Source organism: Vombatus ursinus, unplaced genomic scaffold (genome assembly GCF_900497805.2).
Source record: "Vombatus ursinus unplaced genomic scaffold, bare-nosed wombat genome assembly UNPS02010304.1, whole genome shotgun sequence".
Classification (NCBI taxonomy): Eukaryota; Metazoa; Chordata; class Mammalia; order Diprotodontia; family Vombatidae; genus Vombatus; species Vombatus ursinus.
Window position 1 is genome coordinate 5,344,101 of NW_020950082.1, and position 23,167 is coordinate 5,367,267.

At 38.6% G+C, this 23,167-nt stretch overlaps 1 protein-coding gene and 1 pseudogene across 2 annotated transcripts in view; one reads left to right on the forward strand and one right to left on the reverse strand.

Annotated features, from left to right (window-relative positions):
- The window catches only part of FARP1 (FERM, ARH/RhoGEF and pleckstrin domain protein 1), a 331,129-nt gene that overhangs the window by 178,093 nt on the left and 129,869 nt on the right, over positions 1 to 23,167 (reverse strand). The gene's annotated exons all lie outside the window — the stretch shown is intronic.
- On the forward strand, positions 21,221 to 21,993 carry LOC114037303 (annotated as a pseudogene).

The following is a 23,167-nucleotide window of genomic DNA, read 5'->3' on the forward strand; positions in this document are numbered from 1 at the left end:
AGTCTCAGTATATGCAGGAAAAAAATGGACAGAAGAATGGTATCACTTCTTAACAGGCAAGTTTGCTATGCAACATGTTCCCAAAATGGGCTGACTCAAATCACATTCAAGTAACAAGGAGGAGCAATTAGGAATCAGAATCATCTAGAACTGAGTCAATTCCTGAAAAAATTTCTATATTTTTCATATCAACAATAAACCTATTCATGACCCATCTAAAGGTGGATCCCCATCGCCTAACACCATTTGTACAATGGGTGTGATGCATGATGAGTTTACTGAGGGAATTAACTTGAGAACCAAACAGCTGTTCTATTTTAATTTAAATATGACACCTGACTAAACGTTACCATTCCATACAAAGCTTGACTTCAGCCCCAATAGTTCCAGCTGTACTAAAATCCCAAAATACAAACTGTCATAATCAAAGGACGAGAAAGTTGTGAAGCTGTTCTTCTGGCCAGAAGATACACTGCTTTACAGAATAATTAAAACCATTAGCTCATTTGTGTTAGGACACCTGCATCAAAATTGCTTCACAGAAACAAACTCACAGATGGCTTCAATAGGTTCAAGTCCAGAAAAATAAAAAGTTTGTGGGCTTACTAGTTATTTGGGAAAATGTTAGAACACTATGCATGCTTCCCGAGGCAAGTGAATTACCTAATTAGCTGCAAGTGAATAGCTGTAGTCTAGTTTCCAGTTGACTGCATGCTGTGCTATTCCCCACCTCTAGTCCTCTCTCAGAGCAGACTATGCAACAGTGCAAAGAGCACAGAATTTGTAGTTCAGATGACCTGAGTTCAAATGCTGACTTTGTAATTTGCTACCTATCTAACCTTGGGCAAGTTTCTTCATTTTTTGGGGGGGGGATCTCATTTTCCCCATCTGTAAATAGATTAGATGACCTCTGATTTCCTTTCCAGCTCTAAATTGATGATCCAAAAAAAATAATCTGATTAACAAATGCAACATGATACTCTAAACTCTGGGGAAAGCATTTAGTTTTTCTTTGAGTTTAAAGTCAGGTTGGCAAGTATGAAACTTGAATTATTATCTCAATCAAAATATTAACATATAAAGGCATCAATATACCATTCCAGTAATTCTATTCTACAACCATTTATTAGGCACCCACTACAATACAAGGATACTATGCAGGATACTAGAAACTAAAATGGAGGGGAAAACCCATAACAGTCTCTACCCTTCAGGAATTTCTAATCTAATGTAAAGCAGAAACTGCTTCATGTTCAATTTTCATAGAATTTAGAGATGAATCTTATAAGTCATTTAATCAAACTCTTCATTTTAGAGACAAGCAAACTGAGGCCCAAGGAATTTAAGATTCACCCAAGGTCATCCAGATAGTAAGTAGCAAACCACAATCTGAATGTCCTTTGACAATAAATCCACTGCTCTTTCCAATATTATTTTTGCCAGAGAGAGTCTGAGAAAATCTGTTGCCTTGATCAAAATGCATACATACATACACACTCCTTTATACATTTTTAATACTATGTGAAGAATTTTAACCTGTGTTCGTCCAGGTGCCCCAGAAAAACTATACTAAGGTCAATGCAAATTCAAGCTGCTCTTCCCTTCTCCAGGATGAGAGACTTCATCCAACTAGAGGAGGAATAAAAACCCTGAACGTGGTTCCAACCTTCAAAAGACTTTTTGGTAGAGAAAAATTAACTAACAAACAAGATCATATCTTGTCCTATCAATATCATAAATACATGCTTCAAACTGACTCAATCAACTGATCAAATATAATTAAAAAAAAAAACTTTTCCACTGGACATTATATTTTTATTTCATTTCTGTCTGACCAAATGCAGTGCTTTCAAAAGTTATCTGATAGTTCTGGATTTGAAAGTGTTGATCTAATCAAATTTTCTCATAGTGGCATGTCTTTTAAATACCCTTCCATTAACTCAAGAAGAAAGTAAGTATTTGTACCAACCCACTGACTTCATTCATTTTTACTAGTAATAGGGTAAGTATATGGGGAGGGGAAAGAATGTTAAAAGAATTGAGTTAATCCAAGATTTTCATGAACTTGTAAAATTTTTTTCATGGCTGCTAAAAGAAAGGGAAAAAAAGGAAAGAAATCTTCAAACCACAGTCCCTGGTGCCAACCAGAGTTCATAGTTTATAGGTAGAAGGGCCGCTCAAGAGTCCATTTGGTCTAGCACCTTTATTTTATAGAAAAAGAAAGTGAGGTCCATAAGAATTTCTGAGAGTATATAAAAATACATATGGCTAGAAATTTCATTAAGATATTAATTCAAATGAACTAATAAATCAGTTCCTTTATCCCTTGTCTTTTAGCAAGCCTTCCTATAATTCCTATTCAATATGAAAGAAAATATATTCAAATTTAACCTGCACATAAAAGAAAATAAAAAGATTAATTTCAACAGGATAATAATCATTTACCAAATATTCCCTGCATCCCCCTTCACAAGCTTCTTGCCCTCCCCTAAGAGTTATACAAGCCAGGTTGGGAATCCCTACATTAAGTTTATCTTTTTTTTTTTTTTTGGCTAGGCAATGGGGTTAAGTGACTTGCCCAGGATCACACAGCTAGTAAGTGTTATGTGTCTGAGGCCACATTTGAACTCAGGTCCTTCTGAATCCAGGGCCAATGCTCTATCCACTGTGCCACCTAGCTGCCCCCCCCTACATTAAGTTTAACTATACATCTCTGATGACATTCTCAGGTTTGGAATCTTCTATGTCATTTAGAATTGGAATTTCCCTACTTCCTTTTCCCCTTATTTAAAATATCGTATATTTGCAAATGATGTTACACTGACCCAGAAATGGCCTTACTGTGAATTCACATGGTAACTTAAGGGTCCTTTTGGATGCAAAAGGCAATCAAAGGTATAGTAAAAAAAACAAACAAACAAAAAAAAAAAACAAGTTGCACAAACAAGACCGTCAGGTCAATTAAGGCAAACACAAAGTCACAGACATCTCATTCTGTAGTACAGATACCTTCCTAGCAAGATTACACTTCCAAGTCACTTTCCTCCCCACAGAGGAGCTGCAACATTATGTAGTACAACTGAACTTGCCATAAGAATCAACCCCATACCTTGAAGAATCTCAAATTTTCCAGAAGCTGTGGCTCCAACTCACTGTCAGCATACTAGAAGTGATGCTCAGATTGAGAGAGACATAAATCTACTGTTCAGTATTGTAGCTCCTTAGCCCCTACTGGTGTGTTTTCTATTTATATAAATCAGTAACAATGACATCATTAACTCTTACACATGAAATCTTTACTAAACAAGAAGGCAAAAGAAAGAATAATTATAACATTTATTAAATATAAGGCAAAAGCAGGAACTATAAAAAATGCAGGTCTACCCATAAATCTGGGTCGCATTCTCCAACCAATACACACTCTCCAACAATACCTTTGTGTGATCACTTGTCTTGTTTATCCTCCCACATGGGATAAGGATGAACAAGATAAGTGATCACACAAAGGTATGGAAATCTAGTAGTGAGGCACATGAGTAGGTAGGTCCACGTTCCTGGTGGGTAAGTCATGACCTTAAACCGCAGGCCTGGATGTCTGTGTTCTGATTACAAAACAGTTTGTACCATATGTCACCTGCCATGCAGGACTGCTTCTCTTCTGCACTTCTCCAATTTTCTGCCACTGAAGCAGTGCTGGGGTCTTTTAGCTAGCAATAGCTTTAATACTGGAAATCTGAAAAACTGTTTGAGTCTGTTCCCTTGGCTGGGCACTAAGAAAACATGATACTCTTTCAGCAAAAAGCAGTTCCCTTTAAGTCTGAGATCTGCCCAGTAATTCAGGTTGGTTTTCTCTGTGGGCTTCGAAGGGTTTTCCCCTCTTGAGCCAAAGAGGGTAGTAAAAGGATTGCCTCCAAAAGGTTTTCCCTCAAACTATTTGTTGGTGTTCAGTCATTTTTCAGCTATGTCTGACCCTTTGTGACTCCTTTTTGCGGTTTTCTTGGCAGAGATACTGGAGTAATTTGACATTCTTTTTTTTTTAGCTCATTTTATAGATGAGGGAATTGAGGCAAATGGGATTAAGTGACTTGTCTAGAAGTTATCAGGCCCTAGTAAGTTTCTGAAGTCATATTTGAACCCAGGTCTTCCTGGCTCCAGGCCCAGCACTCTAACCACTGCACTGCCCAGCTGCCCATCATTCGAACTATAGATGTAGCCCATCTTCCAACCAGCTCTTCCTTCATACAGCATAAGGTGTTGCTCTCTCAAATCAACTGTCCAGGATTAAAGCTTTTCTCCATTCAGATCATCTCTCTGCATGAACCTGCAGAGTTATCTTTAGTCAGTTGGTCTCAGCTATGTTCAGATCCCATCAGCTTCTCAGTTCTAGGTGTTTTTGTATTCTGGTTTCTGATATCTACTTCTCTACACAACTTGCCTTCCCTCTATGTTCTCAAGCTGGCTTTTCATCTTTCTGAATTCCTCAACCAATACTTCCTTATGTGTAGTAAGTCACCTCTACCTTAGATTGAGAAACCCCAAATTCATATTTGTTAGATATAATGAAAATAACATCATAAAACAGACCCATAGTCCCAAAACAGCTCCCCTCCCCCAGTTTCCCAGCATTAAACTTCCAAGTCCTAAAAACAATCACATGTAAATTAATTTTTGGTTTAAAAGTATCAGTGAATACTTTCACTTCTGAGGGACATGCTTTTACTTTGTTCTTCTCAGAAATGTGTATTTATATATATATATATGTATACACACACAGAGAGAGAGAGACAGAGAGAGAGACAGAGATGTCTATCCTCAAGTATTTTTTTCTGAAGGGCAGCTTTTCTCTTGGGTTCTTTCAGAACTGCCTATAATATTCCTCAAGCAGCTTTTCTCTGTGTTTCATACATATCCTTTTCTGCCCCTTTCAGTAAAAGAAATGGACGTAAGGGGCAGTACACCTTAAATACTTATTCCTTCTTAATTATCCCAGTACTCATCATCCACTGATGCCAAGCTTAAGCTCCACTCTTTTCAAAAGTTTTCCTTGACTACTTTCTATTCACAGTGACTTTAGGAAATACGGTGGACTGGGAAGAGCACTGAGCTGCAAAATGAAGCAGTTAGACTAGATGGTCCTGAAGGTCCAAATCCATCTCTAACATTTAATACTTCTATGAACCTTTGAATGGGAGTCAGTAGATTTGAATTCTAGTTCCAGCTATGTCACTTTAAAATGTCACTTAATACAAATACAGATAAAGATACAAAAAGGGGTTAGACCAGAAAGTCTCTAAAGCCCTGTTTCACTTTTACATTCTAGGAGAGCTTCTCCTCTCAATTTCAGCAACACACAAAGCATTTAACTGTATTCTGTCTTGCATATTTGCCATTGTTTCCTATGCACTGATTTTTGTCTCTCTAATGAGACTTTGTGCTTAGTCAGAAGTCAGAAACCAGTGTGTCATACTTTTTTTTATCCACCAGAGAGCCTGTACAATAGTAGATGGTATGCTGTTGAATGAATTATTCAAGTGACCTCCATGAAATACACACATGCAGAAAAGGAAACAACTTTCTCAAAATGTGAGGTGCACAACACAAGGAAACTTCCATGGATTTAAGAGACACTTGGCCACATTCATAGTGAATGAGTAGTTCATTTCTGAAGCCATACTTGTGACCCTTATCTACTGTTTCTCTAGTTCCAGACATGCTTTGGGGTAGAGGTTCCTCCCAACTCTAAGATTCTATGATTGTAGGTTATTAAAGAAAGAAATGCTGGCACATGCCTAGGAGTCAAGACAATTCAAGTCATAGAGGTCATAGACCTTTACTGGCAGTTTGCCCCTATGCAAGTCACTGAACCCATCAGGGACCCAGGCAACCTTCTAAAATAGGGGTTCTTAATGTGAGGTCCAGGAACTTGTTTTTAAAATATTTTGATAACTGCATTTCAACATAACTGGTTTCTTTTGTAATCCTATATGTTTTATTTTATGCCCTTAAAAATATTATTCCAAAATCATGTCCAGTCTGAATCTTCTGTTCTCCAGACTAAACATCCCCAATTACTCCAACTGGTCCTCCTGAGATATGGACTCAAGGACCTTCACCATCTTGGTTGTTCTTTGAATACTCTCCAGCTTATCCATTTTCTTCTTGAATCGTGGTTCCCAAAACAAATGTGTCCAAATGTGGTGTGAACAGGGTAAAATATGGTAGGACTATATCATCTTCTTATTCTTGGCCTCCTCTTAATCCAGTCCAAGTTTGTAGGAGCTTTGGGGGGCTTCCACCTAATACTACTAATGCATACTGGGCTTGCTGCCCACTAAAATCCTCAGATCGTTTCCAAATTACTGTCTCATAATACCTTCCCAATCTTGCATTTGTGAAGTTATCCCTGTTGAATGACATCCTGTTTGATTTTTAGTTTGCTGTTTTCCTTTTCTGGCTTACCTTCATCTCACTTTTCCACACTTACCTTCTATGGACTGGCTGCAAGGTTTCCTTTTACTAGTTACTTGATCAGCTCTCCAGTTAATCCCCTTAAATATTGTTGGCATCAGGGTCTCTTTGCAACTTCAGCTCTCTTTTATTTTTACATTAAAAAAATAGTTAAAAATTACCAGGGTTCAGGTTAGTTAAGTACCAGTTAAACAGGATTTTACCGTACTCTATTCATAAAAGTAGCCACATAGCATATTTTCCCGAGGGTCACTGATGGATCAGTTAATCTTAAACATCAGTGCCAAATATAAGTATATAGTTAACATAGTTCTACTCAGGGCAAAATACTGCCTAACTGCTAATTTTCTCACTTAGAATAAGACTTTATATCCCCTGCTACTATAGAAGACAGTTAAAATTAGGGAGAAAGGAAGAAGTAAGATTTTACAAAACCTTCTTGTGGAAAATAGCTAAAAGGCATTATAAGAAGAATAATTAGGCCTGGTTTTTTAAGCTAGATCTTATAGACCATGATTTCAAGGTCTGAAATATTAGTTTTTCTACTCTGTCATCCTCATGGTCCACTTTATCCAAAAGTTATCAAGCTCTGGTAAAACCAGATTATATAACCCAAACTCAAGACAGAATGTTTTGTACCAGAAAAACAACTGGAAAAAACCCCAGGAAAAAAACTTCTTTCATTAAACTAGAACACCTCTTTAAGCTGGTCAGTATATTTTCTTTTCAGCATGAAAATCTATTTCAGAAACTCAAATAAGATTCAAAGATTGTTCGGCAAATGTAGAACCTGAGCAAAGAAAACTGGATGATGATATTAAAGAGTATTTTGGTCTAACTACATAAGTGCCTATTAACCTAGAACTCTATTAAAAGAATATGCCTACCTTTACTATTCAAGTGGGCTAGAGAAAAAAGTAACAAGTTCCTATGGTTCAAGAGGCAAGTATCCCAGTGGATAAAGCTCTTGACTAGGTTTCAGGGGACCTGAGTTAAAATCCTCTTTCAGGTACTTATTAGCTGAGTGATGTCACTTAATCTCCCTCAGACACATTTTCCCCATTTGTAGAATGAGAGGGATAGACCCAAAGTTCTGTTAGGTTTTTTCTGGCTCTATATCTGTGATGATACGAACATTTTTTGAGATTTTATGCATGATCATCTTTACATACACCTCGTTATTATATCTCTCCCATTTTCATTTCTACATGTTTTTTTTAAAAGGTCTAAAAATGTCTAAGTTTACAAGATATTTTGGGGAGCTAAGATGGCAGAGGGAAAGCAGTGACTTGCTTGGGCTCTCCCTCAAGCCCCTCCAAATACCTATAAAAAATGGCTCTAAACAAATTCTAAAGCAGCAGAACTCACAAAAAAAACAGAGTAAAACAAATTTCCAGCCCAAGACAACCTGGATGGCAATGGGAAAGTTATATCGCACCGCGTGGGGAGAGGAGCGCAGCCGCAGCAAACCTGGAGCAGGCCTCAGAGGACTGAATAGCGGGAAGCTGTGGCTGTTGTCAGACTTCTCAACCCACAAAAGCCAAAGACAACTTAGAAGGTCAGTGGGAAAAGTCTGTGACTAAGGTGAGAGAAGAAGCTAGGTCTCAGCCACCCCCAGGGCAGCAGTTGCCTCCTGAGCTTCCGGCCCACAGACTGAGGGGGAATCGAGTGGCTGATCACAGGGGGATTGCAGGGATCTCTTTGCCAGAGCTGAAGCAGGAATCTCTTGCTTTGCCTGTGCTTGGATCTGGGTCACAGTTCTGAGGGGCGGTCCTGGGGCAAGGAGGAGCACTGGCGTGGTGGAGCTTGTTGTGGCAGTGGAGAGGAAACACCTCGCCCGTTATCATAGCACCTTGGAAGAACTGAAAATTTTCGGGTCCCTAGAAGTATCTCTGAAAACAGCTGTACAAATCCCCAAAGCTTGGGATAGTACATTCTCCACATTGGAAATAGACTCTTACCTTAACAAAGAGTAAAACTCAAGTAATTGGTTGGGATCATGAGCAAGCAGCGCAAAAAGAGTCAGACTATATTATCTTACTTTGGTGACAAAGAAGATCAAAACATACAACCAGAAGAAGAAACAAAGTCAAAGCTCCTACATCCAAAGCCTCCAAGAAAAATATGAATCAGTCCCAGGCCTTGGAAGAGCTCAAAAGGGATTTTGAGAAGCAACTAAGAGAAGTAGAGGAAAAACTGAGAAGAGAAATGAGAGTGATGCAAGAAAATCATGAGAAGAAAGCCAACAGCTTGCTAAAGGAGACCCAAAAAAATACTGAAGAAAATAACACCTTAAAAAAATAGCCTAACCCAAATGGCAAAAGAGGTCCAAAAAGCCAATGAAGAGAAGAATGCCCTAAAGAGCAAAATTGGACAAATGGAAAAGGAAGTCCAAAAGATAACTGAAGAAAATATTTCCTTAAAAATTAGAATAGAGCAATTGGTAGCTAGTGACTTTATAAGAAATCAAGACACTGTAAAACAAATCCAAAAGAATGAAAAATTAGAAAACAATGTGAAATATCCCATTGGAAAAACAACTGACATGGAAAATAGATCCAGGAGAGAGAATTTAAAAATTATTGGATTATCTGAAAGCCATGATTAAAAAAAAGAGCCTAGACATCATCTTTCAAGAAATGATCAAGGAAAACTGCCCTGATATTTTAGAACCAGAGGGCAAAATAGAAATTGAAAGAATCCAACAATTTCCTCCTGAAAGAGATCCCCAAAGAAAAACTCCTAGGAATATTGTAGCCAAATTCCAGAGCTCCCAGTCAAGGAGAAAATATTAAAAGCAGCCAGAAAGAAACAACTCAAGTATTGTGGAAACACAATCAGGGTAACACAAGATCCAGCAGCTTCTACATTAAGGGACTGCAGGGAATGGAATACAATATTCCGGAGGGCAAAGGAGATAGGATTACAACCAAGAATCACCTATCCAGTAAAACTGAGCATAATTCTTCAGGGGGAAAAATGGTCATTCAGTGAAATAGAGGACTTTCAAGCATTCTTGATGAAAAGACCAGAGCTGAATAGAAAATTTCACTTTCCAATAGAAGACTCAAGCGGAACATGAAGACATAAACAGGAAAGAGAAATCATAACAAGACTTATTAAGGCTGAACTGTTTACATTCCTGCATGGAAAGATGATATTTGTAACTCATGAGACCTTTGTCAGTATTAGGATAGTTGGAGGGAAAAAATTATATGGATGTATGGATAGATAGATAGATAGATAGATAGATAGATAGATAGATAGATAGAGGGCACAGGGTGAGTTGAAGATGAAGGGGTCATATCTGGAGAATAAAATTAAGGGGTGAGAGAGGATTATGCTAGGAGAAGGAGAAAGGGACAGGTAGAATGGGGTAAATTATCTCACAAAAAAAACAGAAAAGAAAAGGCTCTTACAGTGGAGGGGAAATGGGGGAAGTTGAGAGGGAATGAGTGAATCTTATTCTCATAGGATTTGACTTAAGGAGGGAATAACATACACACTCAATTGGGTGTGGAAATCTGTCTTACCCTACAGGAAAATAGGGGGGGGGAAGGGGACAAGGGAGTAGGGAGATGACAAAGGACAGGGCAGATTGGGAAAGGGGGTAATCAGAAGCAATTACTTCTGAGGACGGTCAGGGTCAAAAGAAAGAATAAAATAAGTGGGGAGGGGTGGGATAGGATTAAGGGAAATAGAGTTAGTTTTTCACAGCATGTCTACTATAGAAGTGTTTTGCATAACTGTACATGTATAGCCTATATTGAGTTGCTTGCCTTTTCAATGAGGGTGGGTGGGGAGGGAGGAAGGGAGAAAATTTGGAACCCAAAGTTTTAAAAACACATGTTTAAAAAAAATGTTTTCATATGCAAGGGGAAATAAGAAATACAGGAAATGGGTTACAGAAATCTATCCTGCCCTACAGGAAAATAGAAGGGGAAGGGGATAAGAGAAAGGGGGAAGAAATAGAAAGGAAGGCAGACTAGGGGAAGGGGTATTCAGAATGCATGCCATTTTGGGGTGGGGGAGAGGCAAGATGGGGTGAAAATTTGGAACTCAAAATCTTGTGGAAGTAAATGTCAAAAACTAAAACAAACAAACAAACAAAAAAACAATCGGCTTTCCAAGACTTATATGGACTGGTGCTGAGTAAAGTGAGCAGAACCAAGAGAACATGGTACACAGTAACAGCAACATTGTGCAATGATCAACTATGAAAGACGTAGCTCTTCTCAGCAATACAATGATCCAAGACAATTCCAAAAGACTCATGATGGAAAATGCTATCCACATGCAAAGAAAGAACTATGGAATCTAAATGCAGAACAAAGCATGCTATTTTCTCTTTTTTTGTTTTTTTCTTTCTCATGGTTTTTCCCTTTTGTTCTGATTCTTCTTTCACAACAAGACTAATGTGGAAATATGTTTAAAATGATTGTACATGTATAACCTATATCAGATTGCTTGCTATCTGGGGGAAGGGGAAGGTTGGAGAGGGAGAAAAATTTGGAACTCAAAATCTTATAAAAAAATGAATGTTGAAAACTAAAAAAAAACAAAACAAAACAAAACCAAGATATTTTGTACTATTACATCTTACAAAAGCTTCTTTATGTAGCCACCTCAAAGTGTTCTACTTAATCTCATGAGGAGGCAGGTTTCCAAATCACCCTGTAGGACAGATTATATCTGGAAAGGTTTCCCATAGGCAGCTGTAGACAACCACAGTATGTAGCAAGCATCTCATTAAATTCTAAGAGCTGGCCTTCCCTGATAGGAGTGCTTTGATATCTCCTACCTTTAGACTCCATCATCTAGATCCTGGAGTCTACCTTACTTACACTTATAGTACCTACAGCTCTTGTTCACCGCATATGACTCCATTTGTGGTTTTCTTGGCAAAATTGCTAAAGCGGTTTGCCATTTCCTTCTCCAGCTCATTTTACAGATGAATAAACTGAAGCAAATAGAGTTAAATAACTTGACCACGCTCACATAGCTACTAGGTGTCGGAGGCCAGATTTAAACTCAGGAAGATGGATCTTCCTCACTCCAGGCCTGCTGCTCTATCTACCGCACCATGTAGCTGCCCCCCCAAACAATGCAACATAGATAATGTTAATTTGTGGTTTTCTAAGTTAATTTTCCACCTATAGGGATCTATTTCTTTTTGAGTTTGATACCACTGATTAGGAGGAAAAGTGAGAAAAATGGAATGGATAAAAAGACTGATGGCAACATAAAGGAGGGACTTCTTTTCTTCTTCCTTCTCTGTAAGTTCTCATCCTCCTTCTTTGCACATTCATTTCCACTTACTTTTCCTGATAATATCATTTACTTCATTTGGACTCTGATCTTCTTGTTCTGGGGCCCTTTCCTCCCCTTCGCATTATTTAAGAAATGAATCAGAATTTGTAAGGGTTTTTCAACCTTTCTGTCCAGATAGTAAAATTCTTTCACATGACTGCTATGAAGGGAATGTTACCACTTCTGGGCATCCATGTCCCATTCCTGTTTTCACAAGCCTCAGTGAAGTTAGTAAATATTTACCTAGCATGCCTGATCAGGTTTAAGGAAAAAGTGATAACCTCAATTTGCCAGCCACTGGAATTAAGAGGTAGGTGGGAAGCAACTGGCTCTATTTAAATGCATCTGATAAACAAGACAATAAAATATCAATCGTGTAGGATGGAGTTAAGAAAAGTTTGGCAAAGTTTAGTGAAAAGCCTTTTATTGGGAGTTTTGATTACCCATAATTCATAATCATTATGAAACACCTCCCCTAATGTCCCACTTATCTTCCCAGGCATTGTTTCCTCTAAATCTAAAGTATCTTCATGCATTTCTAAATGAAATCATCTTGTGTGTTCAACGGTTAAGTCTAAAAAGATGTAAGGTAGAAGCAAACAAGTTGTTTATTTAACTGTGATGCTGTACATAATTCTCTAACTCTAACTGCACTAGAAGTATCCCTAGTATTGATACACATCAAAGTTGAGATTTGCAAATGCTTTCCACATGAAAGAGTACACAGATTTCAGATGAATCCTTTCTCTCTAGTATTCAGGCTAAAAGACTGTCGGACAGAACTGAATGGCTACGATTCTTGCTGGTTTTTTTTTTTATGTAACATTCTAAAATCACTGTTAATTTGTATCATCTTGCCTTCTTAGACGAAAAGAAGTCTTGGCAAACATATTTCCTTCCATGTAACAGTTTCCCCTCTTGCCTTACAGATAAGAAAAACTCAATCTCTTGTAAATTTCTCATCTATACCTCAATATGATTCTATCTCCTTCCCCAGTCTTTCATTTGTGCCCTGCATTCCTTCCCCTCCCATTTACAGCAGGACCTTTCTCCATTGAGCATTACTTGTCTCTCTTACCTTCAAAACTTCCTTTCCACTGACACAAATGTGCCTTGGGTCTCTCTAATCTTAATGGCAACATGAAAACTTCAAATCTTCCCTTGACCCCGATACTACTTCAAGTAAATATCCTACCATTCTTCTTTCCTTCAGTGCTAAAATTCTAGAAATAGTCTGATTCTATTTCCTCACCATCCACTTAACCTACAGTAACTTGGCTTCAATTTCCCTCTGCTCTGCTGAAACAGTTCTCTATGAAATCATCAATGAGCTCTTAATTTCCAGACCCAAATGCTTTTTGCACAGTCCTCATCCTCCTTGAACGGTTATGGTATAAGACATTGTTAATCACCCTCTCTCCACCTTGCAATACTCTCTTATCCCTTGGTTTCTTTGACAGTGCTGTTTCCCTTCACCTCTCTCATTGATCTTTTATTTTATTTTTTGGTTCACCTTCCTCTGCATGCTCCTTATGTACCCCAAAGTTTTATCCTTGGTCCTTATCTCTTCTTTCCCTATGGTCTTATTTTCATCCCTGTTCTTATTCACTCCCCTTGCTTTACTTACCACCTCTATGCAACAAAGCCTTCTAGATTTCCTGGCTTCCTTCGATTCTCAGCTCAAATGCTCCTTCCTTCTGAAGAAGGTCTTTCTTGTCTTCTCTCCCCATTCCACTTTACCCTTTGCCTTCCTTCTGAGGTTACCTTCCATTACTTAAATCATACATAGCTTATATGTACACAGTTGTAATTCTGTGAATGTTGTCTCCTCTATTAGAATGAAAGACTCTTTCAGAAAGAGACTCTGTTATCGCCTTTGTCTATACCCAGAGCTTAACACAATATCTGGCACATTGTAATCACTTGATAAATGCTTGTTGACTGCCTTCTGACTAGAGACAATGCCTCAATCTACATATCCAGCCCTGGATATGGAGTTCCCTGAGTTCCAGGCCTACGTTTCAAAATTGGCTGCTGGACATTTCCACACGATTGTCAACCACTGACACCTCAAGCTCAATGTCTCTAATCAATCTTATCACCTTCTCCCCCAATTTTGCCATATCTCCAAATCCTCCTAATGTTCAGTACTTTAAAAACTTGAAATCATAATTGACTTTTCTCTCTCCTAATCACTTCTGATTCTGCCACCACAGTACCTCTCACATTTGTCTCCTACTTTCCAATAACAATGCCACCACCTTAATTCAGACCTTCATTGTAACAGCCTTTGAACAGGTCAGTCTGTTTCCTACCTCTCCCTTTCCCAAGTCATGTGGCATATCTTTCATGTAGCGGTCAAAAGTAAACCTCCCAGTTTCCCAGTATTTCATGTCACTCCTCTATGTCAATACTTGACAAATACCATGAATCATTTGTCCTCTCTGGCCTCAGAAACCTCATCTAAAAAAATGAGAACAATGGCCTAAGTCATAGGTGCACAAAGGTCAAATTTGCAGCCAGTCATACATGGCTTTCAGTACTCACAAGTATGGTTGGAATTTGATTAAAACATAATTGGAGGAAAAATACATAATTGGGAAACATTTAATGAAATAAATTAAAACACAATAAAACATAGATAAGGTTAATATATGATTTCCTAGTCAATATGCAACCACAGGGATACTTATATAAGGTAAGGGTTAGTGGCCCTACTTCAATTTGAGCTTGACACCAGTGGACTAGCAGACCTTTAAATCCCTTCTATCGCAGATGTTATAGCTTTGATTTAAAACAACATTTCATAACTTTCATTATGCCACACTCTACTTTGTTAAGGAACACATAAATGTAGGCCAGAAGTTTATAAGAAAAGTTTAATTACAGCTTTGTTTCCTACTAAAAAACCATGTCTATATCTGCCCACTTAAGTTTAGAATATACTTACCAAAGTATTTAGAGTACACATTCAAAGAAACTCTTGTAATTTTCAACTATCTTTCTAGTAAGGCTTTGTCTCCAAGTTTATTCCAAGATAAGTACTCTTCCAGAAAATATTAGGTGTAATTAGATCACATTGTATGAGCTTTACCCAAGGGAGGAGCAGGCTGACTTGATGACCCTAGTAAGCTGGCAGAGACCAGGTCACTTAGGCAATGAAGGTTAGAAGCCCTGGGAATTGTTGCCCACAGAGGTAGCAACCAACCACCTGGCCCTGTGGAGAGCAAAAGGAGGGAGGGTGGAAGGGATGAATGGTTCAATTAGCTTGGTGGAGGTATAAGCAGGATTATTCACTGAGTAAAAACCCTTTATTAAAGGATTTTAGGTTTTAGAATAAAGAATATTGCTAAGCTGTCATGGACTTCAATTGTAGTAAAGAGTACCCATTAACAAAAACACCCGAATTCCTTGGCTGGCATTTAAGTCACACCACAATCTGGCTCTCATCTATCTTTCCAATTTCATTTCAGTCTTCATGACATCAACATTCCAATTAACTCTATCTCCTCCCTCTTTACATGTGCATGCGCACATGCACGCACACGCGCGCACGCGCGCACACACACACACACAGAGTTTCTCTATGCCTGAAATGTTCCCTTTTGTCTCTTTGAATCTTTATCTTCCTTCAAAACTCATGTTAGGTGCTACCTCCTGCCTAAGATTCCTTGATTCCCCCATCCCCACCATATTTGTTAATACTCTCCCTTCAGTTTTCTGTGTACTACACTTATTTGTGCAGGTGTGCCTGTCTGCTTTCCTTCCTTCCTTCCTTCCTTCCTCTTGCTAAGCTCAGCACCAGCACCATGTCTGGTACATAGTAGACACATAGAATTGAACTGAACTCTAGTTGTGAACAGAACAAGAAGCATTTGTTAATTTCCTATTACGGGAACAATACAGGGTTCAATACCGATAAAGGCAAGGCAGTGTTGCAGTCAGCTCCTAACCCTCATGAGAGCCTTAAATTTTCGGTGTGAGCATTTATACCTCAGAAATCAGCAAATGCTACAAATCAGACCTTGATTTATTATGTTGTTGAGTGTCTAGACACAAGAAAAAGTGATGTAGGAAATGTTACTATTACAGATTTAACTTAAAGGTGTATCTTAAGTACTTTTTTCCCACTGAAGAGCCAGTTGTTAAAATTTACCAGCTCATCCCTGGCTAAATGTGATCTCACACAACCTGAGGGCAAGGCATCTACTGATGCCTTCATTGCACAGACACATCAGGAAGAGACCAAGAAGAAGAATCTAAGAGTAGCCTTATTAACTTTGCAGGGCTTTCTAAAAAGTGGTCAAAGAGGTCAGGGAAAGAGAACTCCACATTTGAACAGATGCCAAAGGCTGACAAAATATGATATGATAAAGAAATGAAGGACTATGGACCAACGAAAAGCAGCAAGAAGGAAACCAATGTCCCTAACTGACCATCATGAGACACCTTCATGGTATGTTTACAATGCTATCCTGAAATCAAGACTAAAACGCTCTGACACCTCCATTGGAATGTGACCAAAAAGCTTGGTGAAATACTGAACCACTTAAATAACACTGAGAAGTAACTTTATAACAAGGGGCGAAAGTGAAGAAATATGAAAAGAAAGAAAAAGGCAAAAAGAGCAGTAAAAGCTGCTCAGGAAAAAAAATGGTAGAGGTAGAAGATAAGACTGAGAAAGATGAAGTGGAAGAGAATAAAGACGACAAATTGTGCCATTTTGGGTCTCCACATGAATACCACAGATTAGAGGAAACACTATTAAATGAAACACTTCTTATTTGTGATGGTGTCATATGTCCTCATTAGGTTTAATTGGATTATAATAATGGTGTAGTTTCTCAAAGTCATCCTAGACATGAAGTGTCCATGAGTGCCTTGGAGCAAAGTGAAACTATATGAAAGTTGTACATATTTTCGATATTTTTTAAATGAAAAGGCATTCTTATTTTCTCTTTCTGTGCACAAGATTGTTTGTACATAGTTATTTGTGGGTTGTCTCCCCTAGAAGATTATGAACTCCTTGGGGGCAGGAACTATCTTTTGCCTTTCTTTATATCCCCAGCACTTAGTACAGTGCCTAGCAAACATAAGGCACTTAATAAAGGTTTATTGACTGATTGAAATGGAACAATATCTGTTCAAGTTGTCTAGACATTGGTGAATGGTTGAATGTGATAGAGCATGGAGTAGCCATATATAGAAATCTGAGGTAAGAATTGATTTATTCACTCTAATACAGAGAAGTTCCCAAAAATTTGAGTTAATAAGGAAAGAGAAATTACAGAGCTCTGAAAATGCTAAACAAATAAACCATTCAAATATTTTATAAAATGCAAGTTTTCCCACAAAGACAGGTTTTTGGACAAAATAACTAATAAGTTAGTTTTAATATTTACAATCTTTTATCCCTCTCATTCCTCCCTCCACCAAAGTTTTAAAGAAGTATGGTACTGTCCTTATGCATATAATATCACTATGTCCTGACAAGGGATGATACCACTATCATGTAACATTTCTAAAGATGTCATGCTGTCTGTCTTTTTTATTTTTTTTATGAACTTAACAACCAACAACAACAACCAACAAAAAAAGTCTTTTCCTTTTTCTTATAACAATGACCCAGAGCCATGGGAAACAGCACAGATAAAAGGCAGCTGCAAATGAATATTACTGTGAATATTATTGTGAATAATTGTGAATAGTCTAAACAGACTATTCAAATAGGAACTAGCTATTTTTAGTGGGTTTTTTTTATTGAAAAGCATACAAAAATAATCGATTCTACAGCTATGAAGGACGCTAGGTATCATCCAGTCCAATCAACTCATGAGCCAGAATGAAATGTGCCCAGCATAAATATTTCCAGGTAGATACTGATCTGATCATTCTACAAAATATTTCTAAGCTATCATTATTATGAGTGAGATCCTTGAACTTTTTAGTGAGAAACTGAAGATGACCACATTTAAGAAATTAATTCTCAAGTATAGCATTTCCTCCAGAAATATAGAATTCAATAATCTCTTCTCAGTTGCTCTACACATGTCTATAATGTATGTGTTCTCAGTCACCTCAAATTCTAATATAGAGCTCCCACATTAAAGATGGTAGTTAACTCTAATTCTTTCCACATATAATTCATACTACTACTACTACTACTACTACTACTACTACTACTACTACTACCAGCTTTATCTTGAGACAAGTGTTTTTGTACTGTTTGGGACACCATAATTACAGTATGAGAGAGGAAAATAAGATGAATGAGTTAGTTCAAGAAGGAAATCACATGTTTATTATTTAATCATAAATAGGAAATAAAAAGGAAGGATATTAAATTGGTGGTCAGTGCTTTAAGATATCAAAAATTCCCTTCCCATAAATCTTTGGCACAGTTGTCTTTAGATTTTCTCAGACAAATTTCTGTGTATAAGTAACCCCTAGCAAATCTGATAACAAAATCAAGGAAAAGGAAAAAAACAAAAAACCTAAGCATCTGAACTAAATTCTCTAATAAAATTCTCCTAAGAATCCCACATACATTAGGATTTAAAGTTACTCTTGGAGGAAATTCAAGGGAATATATAAGCATTGTTTATCAGTCTTAGGATGTTTTGTTTTGTTTTGTTTTTTTATCTCTGGGTGACTGATCATTCCACCATTTTTGTTCATGAGGAATGTTTCAGCATTATTGCTGGCTCTACACAACGCCATCTATGAGCACTTGGGCTGTTCAGTGCCAAATTCTTTAGATCTTAATCCCCAAAGTCTATGTTCCAATAATGGGGAAAAAAGAGTCAGCAGATGGCAAAACAGAACCATTCAAAGAAAGTGTTAACAGTCTTAGGATATTACCATAACCAAGGCAATAAGGTTAAATTGGCTCACCAGAGTTTTCTATATATTTCAGCACAGTGCCTGGTCTTAGCAAAATAGTTCTGTTTCTAAGCCAGACCAGACTCGCTGTCTTACTCCAAGAGTCGCTTCTGCATGAACCTAAGATTTCCGAGTTTGAGGCACACAGAGAAGTGTGACAATAACCTCTCTGAGTCTTAGTTCCTTCATCAGTAAAAATAAGAGTGTTGAATTAGATGCTGTATAACGTACTTTGCAATTCATAAAGTCTATGATTCTATCATCTTAGGATGCTTTCTGCAGGTTCCATACTGCAGCAAATCTCAGCTTACCTAAGAAGGGATCCTCAGATCAGAGGATTATAGATTGAGGACTAGGAAGAACTTTAAAGATCATACCTTCACAAGCAGCCCCCTAGTTATCATTTTTTAAATTATGACACAGTACATGTATGGGTGTGAAATTTAATACACAAAACATATTTTTATTTGGCTGATACTGTGGATTTTCTGGAAGGAAAAATTATAATTTTGTCCCATTGGATCTTTATGATAAGTGCTGACAGTCCCAGATGTCAGGTTCTGTATGAGAGCATCTGCTTATCTAGTCCGGATTAGGTTAAACTACTTAACCTCCAAGACAGTAAATCCACTTCTCTTAGGTATTGAGTTTAAGACACGAAAAGCATAGTTTTCTGTCATATTAGTTGACTTAAGATTTCAAACACCACATTAACATTTTATAGTTTATTAACAATAAAAGGAACCTTTATCCAAATGCTAGTAGGATAATCATTAATATGAAAACAAAAAGGATTTCTCTTTTGAGCTAGACTGTTCCGATGTCCTTAATTCAAAACATCATGCTGTGTGTGGAATTGCAGGAGTCTCAGATCAGTCAGTGCATGATGCTGAGTACCATATGGGCAGGGATAAAGAAGAATTTTTAATTGTAGAGATAACCTTCTGGAATTTCCTCAACTGTACTTAATTGAATGGAAACACCTTGCTTTATTCAAAATAACAAAACTATATTCTTTTTGTTTTATTTTCAGGATGTTTGGATTTAAGTGCGCGCACGCACGCACACAGACACACACACACACACAGTCTTGGCATATGGTCTGAGACTGTCACTAGATTCAATATGTTCCCTCTGATTTTTGGCATAGGATTAATGCATTATACTACTAAAGTACATTTTAATGGGTTCTTAGCATCTATTACACAGCTAGCTGACAGATGTCTGTGTATTTGAGTACAGTATACTCCAAATATTAACAAATTATAAAATAAAATATCATCCCACTGAATCAAACTGATCATGCACTTAGAAAGCACTGGACAGCTGCTCCTGCACACAAAGAAAGAGGATTCATGACATTCTATGGAACTATTTAAAATTTCCTGGGGCTCAGCCCCAAGGAATAAAGTACAGTTATTTTTTTTAAGTCCAGTAGTTATAACTATTTAGTTTATGAACTGAATATAAACCAAACTGGTTTAGTTATTTGGGACGTAGGGTGTGAAAACTGAGCAGACTGATGAGAGGCAAAATTGTTTAGTGGATAGAGGGCCATTCTGGGAGTCCTTGGCCCAGGTTAAGTCTTTTAAATTCTCAGTGCTCCAAGCAATGCTTAAGAGCAGAAGTTTCTGAACAGCAACAGATCTGCACTGGTAGAGAAATGGGAGGTTCCCTACACAGATAAAATTACAGAAGGTACATTTACTATGCTGCCTCCACTCCCTAAAAAAAGAGAAACATACTACAGACTAGTACTTACCTTCCAGTCCAGAACCTAAAGCTGAAACATGAACAACTAAGGTAATGACTACAAAAAGAGCTGTTTGTAATAAAAAAAAGAGAGAGGGGCTTGCCTTACAGTCCTTCCCCCTACATTCTTTAATGCATTTAAATGTGTAGTTTCTGCAATAATGGGCTCCTCTACAATCCAGTAAGCTATAGCAGACAATAATGACTTCTTTTAAATCAAATTTGTTTATTTAATTGGTATAGAGAACTTCTGACCAAGAACTATACTGGTAGACAAAGAAGACTGGCACCTGTTATAAGATAACATATAAGAAACAAAACATTTTCTCCCATACTGAGCTCTTTATGACAAGTAATTTGCCTTTTGAATTGTACTTCTAAGGGGGAGTGGGAGGACCATTTATAGCACCTACTATATGCCTAGCACTGTGCTAAAAACACAGCGGTATACTTTTCTCCCACACTGGCTGGGCTTGGAATATTTGGTCTTATCTATTATACCTGAAAATAACCTTCAGAAATAAGCCTATAAGGGGGCAGCTAGGTGGTACAGTGGATAAAGCACCGGCCCTGGAATCAGGAGGACCTGAATTCAAATCTGACCTCAGACCAGACACTCAACACTTACTAGCTGTGTGACCTTGGGCAAGTCATTTAACCCCATTTGCCAAAGGGGGGGGAGGGAAAGACAAAGAAGGAATAAGCCTATGAGGTCATGTGACAACCTGTGGGGAGGCGCCTACAGCTGACCCATGGAGAGCAGAGGAGACAGAGTCATGGTGGCAGAAGCAGATCTCCAGGCTATAAAATGGCAAGTAAAGGGAGATCCTCCTTTAAACTCCTGGAGCAATTTATAATTTATTTTATTAGCCAAAGACCAATAGCTCAACCCTCACAGCTCTTCAAAGTCAAGCCTTGGAGGCTTCTGAGGGATATATGTTTGGAGAGGTGCTCAAGAAACTTGCAGAAGGTGTTTACTGCTGCTTATTTTCATTTGCTGAGCCTGCTTGACTAAGGAACACACCCAATCAACAAGGAGAGCCTACTTGAACTAACCATGGCCCAGAAGAACAAGCTGAATCACCTCGCTGTTGCAAGCTTGGCAGCAAGAATGAACCGTATTCCTTGCTCAGTACAGCTGCAGAACCTCAAGATGCAGAATCTTTGGAAGCTAGAAGATCTCATCGTTGAAGCTGTCTACATGGACATCATTCAAGACAAGCTGGACCAGTGCAACCAGCTGCCTGAGGTGGACTTCTATACTGACCAAGATATTCAAAGAAAAGGCACTGACAATTCTGTCACAACCTTGTAGCAATGGTGTGACAGACCATGAAACAGTTCTGTTAAGGACTGAGCAACAGGTCCTGAGAGCCTCCCAACAGAAGGAAAACTTCAGCTGGACTCAGCAGCAGGTCACTAACATCAAGAAAACATTAAAGCAGCTTTTAAAAATCAGCTCAAGAGAGTACGCAGCAGCTGGCAGAGTCAGAGTGCCCCTCTCATGCGGAACAATGGAAGCCCACTAAGGACATGTCCAAAGTGAAAGATCTGGTCTCCAGCTGCCACTGGGCAGGCTAGGGCAGCAGGAACTTGATGTGTGGGGGAGGAGGAATAGCAAGGGGGTAATTTTTACTTTCAGTGAGTTTACTCTCAGGCAATTCCAAGTCTCTCACCCTTTCAATGACTTCCCCTACCCAATTGGTATGATTCCAGCTAACTAATGCACTCACTTCCAGCTGTCCCCTTAAGACTCCGAGGCTCCAGTGACGCCACCTAGTAATGTCCCTTCTTTCTGTGCCAAACGTTCCACCGATACATGTCCTACCACAGTACCAAAAGTGGTATAAGGAATCTCTATGATGGGGATGGGATCTGAACCCCTAAAAGGAAAAGACTAGGTCTTTGGGGTCTGGACCCCAAAAAAGAAAAACCCTGGACTTTTCCACCTGGCCAAATCTCTTGAGGCTATGATCCTATCAACTAGCCTTTCATTGGGGCTGGGCCCAATCTCCCAGTTCTGTTCTGTTACCTCCCCATTGCCCCTGGCCACTTCCCACCTTTAATCCTATCTAGACTCCTTTCTCCCTTGGTCACTTGGACCAGGTCCCAGTTCAGCCAAACTTACTGGCCACTCCCATCCAGACCCTCCTTAGGCCCCTCTTCCAGTCACCCCAAACCATTTGGCCACTCCTGGATCCCTCCACTGTCCTTCTGTATATAAGGTCCATCTTGGCTCCATTAAGGTGCTCAGATTCTTAAGATCTGGCAGGCTTGCATACAAATTCTTAGATTCCTTAAGAGTCTGGCCAATATGGTGGATGTTCTAATAAACCTTGTCTTTGGCTGAAAGAAGGCTTAGGTCAAATTCAGTTGGGCAGGACCCGCATCTCCTTGCTCTTAATATTTTGGGGTCCTGGCACCCCTAAACCTCAACATTTAGCTAAGCATCAACAAGATAGGAGTCTTCTTTTTGGCAGCTCTGCTTCAAGCAACAAAAGGAAGTGTTCACTAAACTGAGGGGTTTCTTACCAGCTAAGCCTAATTTGTGTGTCTCACCAGTGGGAAAAATCTGGTTCAGCTAACGACTGGGGAGATAACTATGCCCAAACAGAATGGTGCTGTATGTCTGCTCGGTATGGTGGTGGGTGGCAGAAGCCATCTTCTGGCCATTTTATCCTACAGCTTTTAACTTCTCAGACCTCCTTTGTCTAGCACAAGGCTTTCTCACCAGGGCAACCTGCAAATGTCTCCT